Source organism: Neopsephotus bourkii, unplaced genomic scaffold (genome assembly GCF_033783945.1).
Source record: "Neopsephotus bourkii isolate Nb327-2 ecotype Australia unplaced genomic scaffold, CSIRO-AGI_Nbou_v1 NB_1572, whole genome shotgun sequence".
NCBI classification, from domain to species: Eukaryota; Metazoa; Chordata; class Aves; order Psittaciformes; family Psittacidae; genus Neopsephotus; species Neopsephotus bourkii.
The window spans coordinates 5,904,013-5,916,290 of record NW_026902048.1 but is presented as its reverse complement, the minus strand read 5'-3'; positions in this window follow the sequence as shown (position 1 = coordinate 5,916,290).

Below are 12,278 nucleotides of genomic sequence, written 5' to 3'. Positions count from 1 at the left end.
ATACATCACGTTCACTCTAGGTAGGATAAATAACAACGCTGTATACAGTGCAGGAGGTTTCCTGCTAAAGAACTGTGTGTATGAACTTGCCATTGTCTTTCATAGTATGCACTGTTGTTTCAGTTTAAATCAACTGAAATAATAGAAATGGTTTCAACACTGCTGTAGTGTGGTCGTTTTGGAAGCTGAAATGTACCAGCATTGCACACCCTTTTCAACCAGGATGTGAAGCAATAGTTTTTTCTTACGTGGCTCCAACAGGGTAAGGCACATAAGAGCAGGGACACTGGAAATACATTTTCATTTGCCTCCCAACCCTGCAAGAAGGGGTTATGGAGCAGATAGATCACTTGGAAGTTCCCAGATCCAAGGAGAGGGGTCAGGCACAGTGATGGCTCAGGAAAGAGCACCATCTAGTGAAAACCGGCTTCTTGCACAAACTCTTTCCCCTGGAAGCCTCCAACCAACCAATGACTAACCCAGCCCAGCCCAACATGCCTCCACGGACCTGAAGCAATCCTGAGTGCGGGAGCGTGGTGACAGGTACCTAAAGTTTTCCATAACATGCACACACCGGGATCTTTAGCTCTTCCCTCTTGGTTGTCCATCAAGGGAACATCTCTGCTTGTCAACTCCAGCCTGGCAAGTCAACTTCTGTCTTCTGCTGCCTGGAGCTGACACAGTCTGGTCTTGCTCTAGGAGCTCCCCAGTCACACCATGGGGTATCATAAGGCCCCCAAAAGAGGGCTCAACCTTCTGTGTATGTGTATGTGACCATGAATATGGGCTCACACATGCCACTCTTAGTTTGGAAATAGCTTTGGGGAGTCTTTTCAGCCCAAGTTTAGATCTGAGCCCAGGTCTCCCTTGCATGTGGGGGCAAGGATCAGAAAGCATCTGCCACAAAAAGGCTGTATCAACCCCTTCAGCTGCCCAGCCTCTGCCCTCAGCAGCGCTTAATACATCATTTTACATTTCCCTTCCCCAAGATATAGTCTATGCTCTATTTTCGTCTCTAAATTGTTATCCACCCCCAAATTCTTTATCTGAAAATATGCTGTCTGCACCCACATATCACCACAAACCAAAACAGAGAGGCAGTAGATAAAGGGAAATTTGTGCAGCAGCTTTGTGGATGCCTCCTGACAAATCATTTGCCTTCAAATCATCTCTGGCACTGGTTCCTCTGCGTTTCACCATTTGCCATAGGTCCAGGTCTGCTTTTCAAACACTATAAAAACGCAATAAAATATATCAGTGTTATAACCAGAACAATCAGGTGTTCATTCATTGCCTCTTTCAGCTTTTAATTTGTCACAAGCTTTGCTGCAGGGCTTCTGACTTCTTACGAGTGAACTGGATTTAAGTGGGAGTTGCATTAGTGAGTAAGACTGGAATCTGGGTCTGCAGAGCGTAATCTGAACATTGTGTGTAGTGGCATGAATTAGCAATATGAGCACATTGTTCCCACTTATGGAAATTAGCTGTCCTTGCAACTGAATAGAAAACAGAGTGCGATGTAATGATGGAAGCACCAACTGCTAAAGATTTGTTTTCATCATGTTTAAGCAGCTACAGAATGGAGACACTGAGCATTAATGTGGCTGACAACAGCGTGTGGTGTTTTCTTTGTGTTCCTGCTTGTTTGAAGCCAATGCCTGGTAGCTGAGGTAGCATCAGCTACATCAGAAGAGATTTTAATACCATTTTCCAAACTCTATCAATGTCATCTCTCAGTCCCGTGAGAGGTACCATCTTTGCGGAAAAATCATGGACTGTGGCTGACAGCAGCCTTCAGGAGAAGCTTCCCCATTCCCCTGGGCAATGTATCTCAGCTACTGTGTGAAAGTTCTCAGTGTGTCACAATCACCAGACATTAGAGTGTGGCCTTAGGACAGGAGATAGCCTGGAATGAGTGAACTGCAATAAAAGCCACCCAAACCAAAACACGAACCATTACGGCCTGCAATATTAAATTACTATTAAAGACAGTTCCCTGGGTTCCTCTTCTCCCTGTCTGTGGGAAGTCTGTGGAGCTTTGGTGGGAGGAGAAGGGGTGCAGCCTTGCACCTAGCTGTCACCCACCACGTACCTCACTGCTCATCACTGCTCTTCCTGATTATTTCTCAGTGCTGGGAAGCAGTGCTTATCAGTTGCTCATGCAGATGTCATTTTTGTTGGCTGTTCAATTGGTGGGGCACATCTAGCAGGTCCACCTCTGCAGTCCGTGGGGCCCCTGTGTGCTGATAAGCTGTGCTAACACCAAGCTCTCAGAACTTGCCCTTGTCATTGGAAGCACTGATATAAATACTGCCTTTTTCTTCTGATCAAAAAAATCCAGTTATTAACGTTTAAAGGACCTAAAAACAGACAAGGGAACATCTCTGCTACAGCCCCAGCAGAACCCCATCCATGTGCATCTGTGACAGGCACAAATAATGTCATTTTACATCATATTTGCTTTAAATATTTTCAAAACCAAAGAAATCATCTGGTGAGCTACATGTTGTACTTGCACCTCCCTTTGTTAGGTCTGTATCTCCAACTTCCAAGCAGTGAGCCCAGAAACAAGAAGTAAAAGCCACCGAAGAACCAGAAGAGCTCCACAATCGGTTTTGCTGTCCCGCAAGGGTAAGGCATGTACAGGTGTGTTACAAAGGAGGTGACATTTCATCCCTTTCACCCTCCTCCTGCCTAGGCTAAGAAATACTAGTACCTATAACAGTAAATAACACACAGACTTACTGCCTTCCCCAGAGCTCTGGAGATCTGACAGTGTTTCTTTGTCCCAGCAGAGGGACTTGAGCCATGTCTGTGGCTTGCAATGTAGGATAGGTGCTACATAGAGCAGAAACAGTGGGATGAAAGATGAAAGGAGACTTGCAGGCTGCAATCACTGTTATCATTAAGCCTCCTGGGATGGTTTTCTCTTGCAATTCAGCTTTATACTTCATGTTTTGTCAAAGGACACTGTTAACAGGAGTCTGCTCTGGCCATCCTGTTCTTTTCAATATACCTTTTAATTTAATCCTATTCTATTTCTAACCCAACAGCAAGGGTTGTTGTCCAGTTACGTGCAAAGCGAGGGATAGGCAAATCAATGCCAAAAGGCTTCACTGAAGTATCAGAAAACATTCATCAAATCAACTTACAAAACTGAATTATGTGGGACCCCAGGAGTAAAAAATGACAAACACAGAGAGTTAAATTGATAGCAGACCGGGATAAAAGCTTTTAGTCAGTTCATGCTATAAAATTAAATCAAATGCAGTATACTCCCTAAAAAATTAGAGCAGTTTCCTCATCCCCTGCACTCTACTCAATTTCAGATCTAAATAACATACAAAGTAGATTAAAATTAATCAAGGCAACAGATCCCACAGCAAAGCAACTAATCAAGAAAGCAACACATGCGTTTGCAGCCATTTACTTATTGCCATCACCACGTGTGGCCAGGATGTGAACGCATATGACATCCCTGGCTTCTCTGAAACCGATGCCAGAGCATGGTGTACTTGGGTTTGTTTTGTGAGGCAGTAAGAGAAACTGTCAGCTTTTAGGTCACTTGGAAATATTTACTTGAATCTTGCAAATATTATGAAGGGTGAAACAGGACAGAATTGTGTATATATTTATATATAGTGTGGATGTGCAACAGTAGCTTTTTCTCTGTGTAGGACATGATTGCTCCATCTCTGACTTCAACTATTCAGCTTTTCTCTATAGGTGTATATGGACTGGATGAGACCTTCCAAGCTATGGAATGTCAGGGAGGAGTGTTCTCCAGGTGTTGGGAACCAATAGCCCATAGGTGATGGCAAATATTTCCAGCTTATCCAAACATGTAAAGACCATCTCCCATTCATATATTTGCATTAAAAACCTGCCCAAACTTTTCCTATTGATGTTTATGAACCTGCCAAATGAAAAAGAACAATCAAAAGAGATGTCTTTCTTAGGAAGGCAAGTGGGGGATGTTTCACAGAGACAAGTGCAGCCTGGGAACTCGCATCTCAGACTTCAGGCATGTTTATAAATCCTACAGGGTGAACATCAGCTGCTTTAAAAAACTGCATTGAATTTCCACCATCAGCCGCCCACCAGCTGTATTGCCAACACATGTGTGTTACAACATGTACCTGCAGCAGACTGTGGTAGCTGATTTCTTATTCTGAAAGCAAAGAGGACTCCCTTTATTGAGATTTCAGTGCTAGAAAATCATCAAGTTCCTCTTTGTGTGTCATGAAGCCCTGTTTTCTCGTACACAACTTCTCCACCCGTTGCCAGTTAGCCCAGCTCTGCAAGATGACATATACCCGCCAGATGGTCCTAGTACTTCTGCACCAGAATTGCTGATGTGCACTGGGGTCAGCAAAAATGCAGCATGCTTTTTCTCGGCTTAACAGGCTTCCCAAACACAGAAAAGTACAAAAGGCCATTGAACATCCCTGTTCAGCAGCATGAACAGTTGGCCTGTTAACAAGTGCAGATCTCTTGCAGCAGTGAGTTAAAATAACTTCAGTTCTCAAGAGGGGAAAAGAAAGCTGCTTCACCATGCGCTGTAAATCAACGCCATGTCAGTCATAGGAAATCAAAGATATGTTGTCACAAGTGCTAATGCCAGGAGGGATAGCAGGGTTTTGGGCATTCACTGGGTGCTGTGCATGTATGCAGCAGTGAAATATGGTTTAACATGGTAAGCATAATGCTGTGACACATGAGGAACCACTGGACATCAACTTTTATTATCACACTTCTTCCCTCTGCCCTTCCTCTGAAGAGTTAATTCTGAATATATATGAACAGCACATGGCTTTGGTAGAGCAGATGTTACTGCCAAAGGAGGTTCTCAAGGACAAACCAGGGTGACGAACACTCTTCTCTCCACATTTCCCAGATCAGGAAAGCCACCATAACAGCATTGTTTTTCCATTCTCCTCTCTCCCTTCAGTTGCAGTAGCTCTGGCTGCTAGGAGCAGCCTGGGCTTGGCTGGCTGTTTGCAGCAGCAAGCGTGTTGGACATGCTGTGAGGTGGATCACAGGGTTACCATTCTGGCTTGTCAGGGTCTCCCCTTCACTCCTGTAACACTAGACCACTTCTCAGTCATTTCTTCGTAGCTTGGGCTAAGAAGCCCATTACATTGGCAGCATCAAGAATGGGAGACGACATCCCTGGCATCCCAGGCTTTGCAAGTTGTGTTTTGCAACGCTCACTGACATGCTTTTGTGTGGAAGGGATCTATTTCACATTAAGCAGCCGTCGTATGATATTTTTGATCACCACCTGTAAGCAAATCCAAGCAGAGCTCATTCCAAGGTCAGCTGGGTATTTTCTGCAGACTTATCTCCAGCCTTGCAGGCTGCAGAGCAGGCCACCATACTGGCCACTTGAACCTCCAAGAGATCAAACACAGACAGAACTGATCCACATTGTCAAGAAAGAGATTAGGATCAAACAGCCTGCTCTGTCCCTGCAGCTCTGCATTGACAGGTGTCCAGGATGTCATTACAGTCAGCAGACAACTTAAACGAATGAGGTCTTTGTCCTCACACCTTCTTCTTATTTATTGCCAACACAGAGCCATTAAACCATCCTTACACATATTTGAGCTCGCCCCTAGTGAAGCTTGTTCAGTGTGTTATTGAGTACCTGCTCCAGGTAGCAAAGTGTGCAGGGGCTGTGCTATCTTGGGTAACCTGCCAGCCTGGAGAGTTTGTGACTGCTTAAATAGCTGTGTCATCTGAGAACTGTCAAAAGCCCTATTTCCCTTTTTATTAACTTCTCCCTCTGTCCACTGCCTGCCTTGGTTAGCCAGGAGCAGAAAGTAACATATGTGCTTACAGCAACAGATCAGAAAGTTGAGAGGCACTTTATCAAGCAAGATCACTTAACAGAAGACAAAACGCCTCACATAATACATTCCCAAACATAAAAAAACCCTTGATGCTACACAGATTGGCATAGGATTTGGTGGTGTTCCTCTTCATAACTATGCCCTTCAAAATTCTTTGCTTTGATTTTATTCTTTCACTTTTGCAGTACATTCCCAAATGTTAGCATCTCATGTTTGTTACAAGCCAAGAGTATTGGTGCATGTATAAATTCAGCTCCAAACCACATGTGAGGATTTAGTGTTACATGGGGAGAGAATCAAGATAACATACCTGAAACTGTCCCCCATTTATTCCACCAAGATAGGAACAAAGATGCCCATAGAAAACTTAGTCCTGCAAAGCACTGGGGATCTTGGGATAGCGTTAAAATCACTGTTTCTCATTGAAGATAGTGAAATTACACTTTTTATAAATTGAGAATAGTTTGTTGATTGGCTCATGAAGAAGCCTTGAAAGCTTGTATGTACATAGACAAACAGGTCTCTATCTGTACTATTACTCTGATTTACACACTAATCCAAATATCAATAAAGCTATTTGTAACTCCTTTACATCTGTGTAATTATTAAAGCCACAGACACTCCTGCCACACTAAGTATCTGATTCTGAAAGTGAAACCAGGAGGCTCATCTCTCTGTACCAATGTGTGGCTACGTAAGGTCAGTCCTGTAATCACATTCGTTTCCTTTTTCAAGCATCTTTAAAATGAAAAGAGGAACTGAGTTATTCTCTCAGCTGTTGTGGCAACCAGGAGAATAAAGCAGACATCGCAGCTTGTGCTGAAATCCCTGGGCAAAGGAAATAGTTTTGAGTCCAGAGTCTACAGCTGTGCATGGGGAAATCTCACTGCATATGTAGGGCTATTTTGAAATAATCTGTACTTTAAAAACAAGTTTATAGCTAAGAATTCATGGGCAGAATTTGCCTGCTCATTTGCTGTGAGTCTGTGCATCTGATCATTACTTCTGCAAATAGTTGTTTAGATATTGAGCTGTTTATTTTCACAGATTTCGCAGAATTTAATTGTGCAAGATGTGACTGTTAATGAAGGAAGAGCAAAATGCCTTCTAAATACCTGCACCTCTGCTGATATCTACCATCTCTGCATGGCAGCAAATCTTCCCATCTCTCTTTACTTTTAGATGAATCAAGGCAGTCCCATCTTCTCAGCTACAACTGTAGCATGCTGCTTTCAACACCCATCTCTTCTACCACAAGCAGCAAGAACATGGAAATTCAGTGTCCTACAAGCCTCTGAGAGGTTTTCCTGTCAACAGCAAACACCTAACTACCCAGCCTGATATAATTTGTCAGAAGACTAAAAGACAGGACAAGGACAGCTCCAGAAACTTCACACATTATGAAGGGTTTAGATGTTTGTGCAATACTGCTTTGCTGCCCATTGGAACAAAGCACTGTGATGATTATTATAAACATAATGAAGACATAGACTAATCACCTTCCCTCATCTATAAAGGGTGTTGGTTGTTTTCAATGTTCTAGTGTTTGCATGGCTTGTGTAATTCAGCAGACTGCTGAAAGACTGAATGAAGAAGGGAGATGGTTGTGTTTGGCAGGGAAGATGTGCCCGATGTGTCTTGTTGCTATGGCTTTGTAGGATCACAGAAGTTAACATCTATTAGATCATGTATCAGGCTTCCCCACACCCTCTCACTACTTCTGCTAGTCCAGTTAGTTCCCTAAAGTCCCTTTTTAGCATTTTCTCAGTTGAACTTTATAGCCACCCTTTGTTTTCCCTTCAGAGATTCCTATGATCTAACACCTTGCAGAGTTGTGCCTGACTCTCCTGCCTGAAACCCTTTTCTTTGAAAGCCAGGTAGCCATTTGCATGTGATCCACACTCACTAGATGGAGAACAGCACTTCATTTTCTTTGCATCCTTTATTTGGCTCTTGCTTGCCTCAGAGCCCCCAGGGCCAGTCACCGTAAAGCCATTACCTCCATGCACGTGCAGAGCACATGCCTTTCTGTGGCAATTTCCAGTGTAACTCAGCATCAGCTGCTAAACTCAGTGGTTGAAACAAGAACAATGAATTAAAAAATAGGGTAGCAGGAAGCATTATTAGTCCCCAGGGAATTTGCTGCCTCCTAAAGCACTATTTCTTGAAGCTTTTGGAGCAGTTCTTCCTGCTGTGGGTTTCTCCTGATCCTGCTGTCATAAGGAGCCCAGTGTCTTTTGCACTTTTTCCATCAGTTACTCCTCTCCAGCCAGCCACTGTCTCTCCTTGCTGCTTGCTCTAGACAGACTCTTTAAACCAGGCTTACACCCTACACTTGTGTGCTGTGCCTTTAGCAGTGCTCTTCACAGGGTCCCCAGGATAAAAGCTGTTATAAGAAGATAGACACTCTGTGTGAGTCTGCAGGGGCAGCAGGACTATCACCTCTGGTGCTCTGATGCAATAGGAGCAACAGACAGGCTCAGTTCAGTTTTATGGGTCAGAAGTACTGTTCTTCAATTCTGTAAGTTATTCCATAGCCAGCACTGATGGTGAAGCATCAATTGATTAACTTTAGTTCTTCACCCAATGCGCCCATGCCATTCGCTGGTTCAAATCAGAAACGGAGTGACTGCAAACGTACAATATCCCCAAGGAATATAAATGTTGATAGTCCTCTATGTGCCTAATTTTCTATGGAAGGGGACTGAAAGTTTGGTCTTCTTGTTTGCAGCATAACATGCTGTGGATAAGAGAGCTACTGATCTCCAGAAATGAGCTGCTTATGCAAAACCACTGAGACGATAATACCTGTGCTGCTGCACATGTCCTTTCTATTTAGGGATGAAAAGGAAAGTGGTAACTGTGGCTGATTAGCTTCTGTGCTTGGCACCACCTTGGCAGCAGGTTGTGAAGTCACGCTTTCAGTTGTTGAACTGGGAATGAGATTATGCAAGGACATAAATGGGAAATTAAGTGACCCACCTACATGTTAATGATAGAAATCAGTTAACACTTACTTTCAAACATATTGGAATAGCTAATCAAACAAGCCAGAATTCCTGAACAGATAGGTAAACTGAGGCAGAAATGAACCTTAGCTTCATTTAGCTTCTAAGTGTTCTACAAAATTGGTTTCAAAACTGAGAGCACTCCATGCTGGACTGAATCTACATCCACATCTAGCAGCTTCTTTGTTAGGCAACACGCTAATTCAGTGTCTGGATCCCAGAAGGCCCTTGGGAAGGCATCTCCCCCACACATACACACCCTCTGATGACTGCATTTCCACTTGGAGCATGGAAGGAGGTGTAACATCAGCTGGAACAAGCTGAATGTACTCAGCGACATTTCGTTATGACCGAGACAGAGTGGGGCACAACATCTCCATCTGAGTACACTGTGAAAGCACTCTGTTCCCCCTGGTACTGGAAGTAATGAGATGATAAAACACAGGCACAAGGAGCAAGTTTGCCTTCATAAATCTAAAAGGCAGACATTGAAAAAATGCCAGATTTCTGAAAAATTAACACCCTCTTTCATCATTTAATGAAAAAGACCCCTCTGTCTCTTGACAAAAAGGACCATTTTAAGCTATTCTAAAATATATTGAAAGCTATTTAAAGAAATTAAGTTGCTTTAAAAAGAACTGTTGACTTTACTGATGGTGCCCTACTTGTTTTTCCACACTGGTGCCTTTTTCAAGTGTAGCAACTGGCATTTACAGTCACCTCTCTGTTTATTTCACTAAAGTAAAGGCACAGCTCAGCTTCACATTCACAGATCCAAGCCGTTTCGAATATCAAAGGCACCTCACATATTGCTCCATCACTGGGTACATACAAACAGACCTGAGCTGTGAAACTGCAGCAGGGCAGCAATTATTTTTATGAATTTCAATATTCAATCCTCTTTATATATCTTTTTTATATCATCTCAGTAAACACAAAGAAGGTTAAAAGCTCTGACAGGGGTCAGCCCAATACAACATCATCCCAGGTGGAAGCCGTAGACTGCAAAGAGGGCAAAAGCAGAGTATTTGGTGCAGGAGAGCAGACCATGCCCTAGTGAAAGGTGGGCATGTATTTGGGGTTACCATGTCTGACATACCACAGATTTCATTTTGCTTGCTTTCTTTATATTACACAGTTTTAAACCTGTCTGGGTTGGAGTGCAGTAGCCGCTTGGGAGCCTGCATTTACTAGCACTGGTTACTGACGGATCGTCTGGTGATGATGGTGAGTTTGGAGGCAAGGAAGGGAGGGACGCAGCCACTTACATCACCCCTTTGCAGTGAGCAGAAAGCGTGGCTCTGACCCAACACTTTGCAACACGCCTGAGGATCCTGGAGCCAAGACATGACACCACGGAGAAGAGAGAAAAACACACACCGGAACGAGGAGCATGCTTGGAAGCAAAGACCATGCCAGAGACCTCAGCCCTGGAGTTGTTTATAAAGCATACAGCAGTGGCCTCTGCTGGCTCTGATCAGGACATCAGTTTTGTTTCTTTTTGCTGTTTTTCTCCCTGCTCTGATGTGGCTGCCTGCAGCAATCACCAGGCTGTGCAGGGTGCAGGTTCCCATTTCCCAAGGGAAAAGCAAGAGCTGGAAAGGAAGAAGTGAGTTTGCAGGATATCGGGACCACTAAACTAACACAGCTATTTTGGCACATCCAAAAGGTGACTGAGGAGGGATTTGACAAAACTTGGCCCACGTTGCTGAATTGTTACCTGAAGTGAACTTGTGATGTGCTGCCTTTTGGGGCTGAGCAGCCAGGACCTTTGCTGTGCAGCTTTCCCTGTGCTTGTGCCCAACCTGAGCCTTCCTCCAAGCCTTGCCACTCAGCCTGGGATCAGGCCCTACACCACAAATGTGATGCCAGCCCAGTCCAGCTTCCTCCCTGATGCTCCCCCTGCCCATCCTTCCACCAGCACATCTCTGAAGGATGGGGCTTTCAGGAGCTTCCTTTTCCTCCAAAGGACCTCCCAGCCCCACAGCATGTTTCTGCCCATGCTGCCTGCATTCACAGAGCAGTGGGATGTGCAGGCACCTACTTTCACTTGCACATCTGTAGTTGCAAGTCCCATTTCTAGACTCACTACTCTGAATCACGGGTCCTTTGGCCACTGAATTTCAGATGACTTTAAAAGCTGCTGTAACTGACCTTCCTGGCCTCATTCTGCCATCCCCATGGGGAGCATCCCACAGTGCTCTGTGTCTTGAGGCGAGGCATGGGCAGGTGAGTGCCATGTCCAGCATCACCCGGCGTGGATGGGAACAGCAACCAGAGCCCTCAGCTCCCTATCAGTGCTTTGCCTGCTCCTCCCACCATGCGCCATCTCTGCTGTGACCCCCTCAAGAGCACACACCAGGTACCTTCCAACAGCACCAACTCCTTTATGACCACGTTACTGCTGTATTTATGTATTTATGAGCAGCCCAGAGCAGCTGATAAACCCTAAACACTAGGGCTATAGGCAGACATGCAGTCACGTGTCAAAGGCTGCCTGCATCTGCTTCCCAGCTGCTCACTCCCGCAGCCGTCCGAGAGGATATTGGGTAACGTGCCTAAAGGCTTGTGGGAGAGCTGTAGCAAGCTCCCCCCCATATTAAGCAGCCTTTAATTTGGCCCTGGCTGGGAGGAAGTGACAAGGACAATACCGAGATCAGACACTCAGAATTTCTGTGCTCAGTGTGAATATTTTACATGCTTGTCAAGCTGCGCAGTAAGCGGTGAAGGGCTGTAGCCAGCTGTAATTTAACACAGTGGGATCAATCCAATATGAAGAGCAACAGACTGTATCTTTCCTCCATATGGACATCTAAACAAACGTTTTATTGATTGAAACATTTCTCATCGTTTATGGGAACAATTTATCACCATGGGCTTTTAAAGCATCCCATTTTGTACTTTAAAGCTGTAGATGGGTTCAAGGATCATACAAGCTTTTTCAACTTAAAATGATTTAAAAATTGCAGCAGAACAGGGGATGGCCCCACTCGGAGGACATGTGCATAATTATTGCTCTTAATTACTTGCTTTGCACTGAAGTTGCTTTTAGCACTCAATAGGACAAAAAATTGAAGCAACTCCAGATCCAAGTAAGTTGCAGTTGAAGCAGGAAAGCTGGAGCAGATAATGAGTATGGGTCTGAGGGCTGTGAGCACTTGGGACATCTGTCCATCCCTCTGTCTGCTTTGTGGGACTCCAACACAAGGCTTCCTACAGCAAACATGGCAAATGTTGCTGGTTTACATGCACATCGCGCATCTTCTCGAGAACTGATATATCAATGCTATCCACACACTCTAACCTCAGGACAGAGGCAGGTTATCTACTGGGCTTAATTCTCTTTCTAGGGAGTCTCAGTCTTCACATTTTGAATTTCACTGCTCTTAACACAAAAAGTGCTTTACCTTAGCTA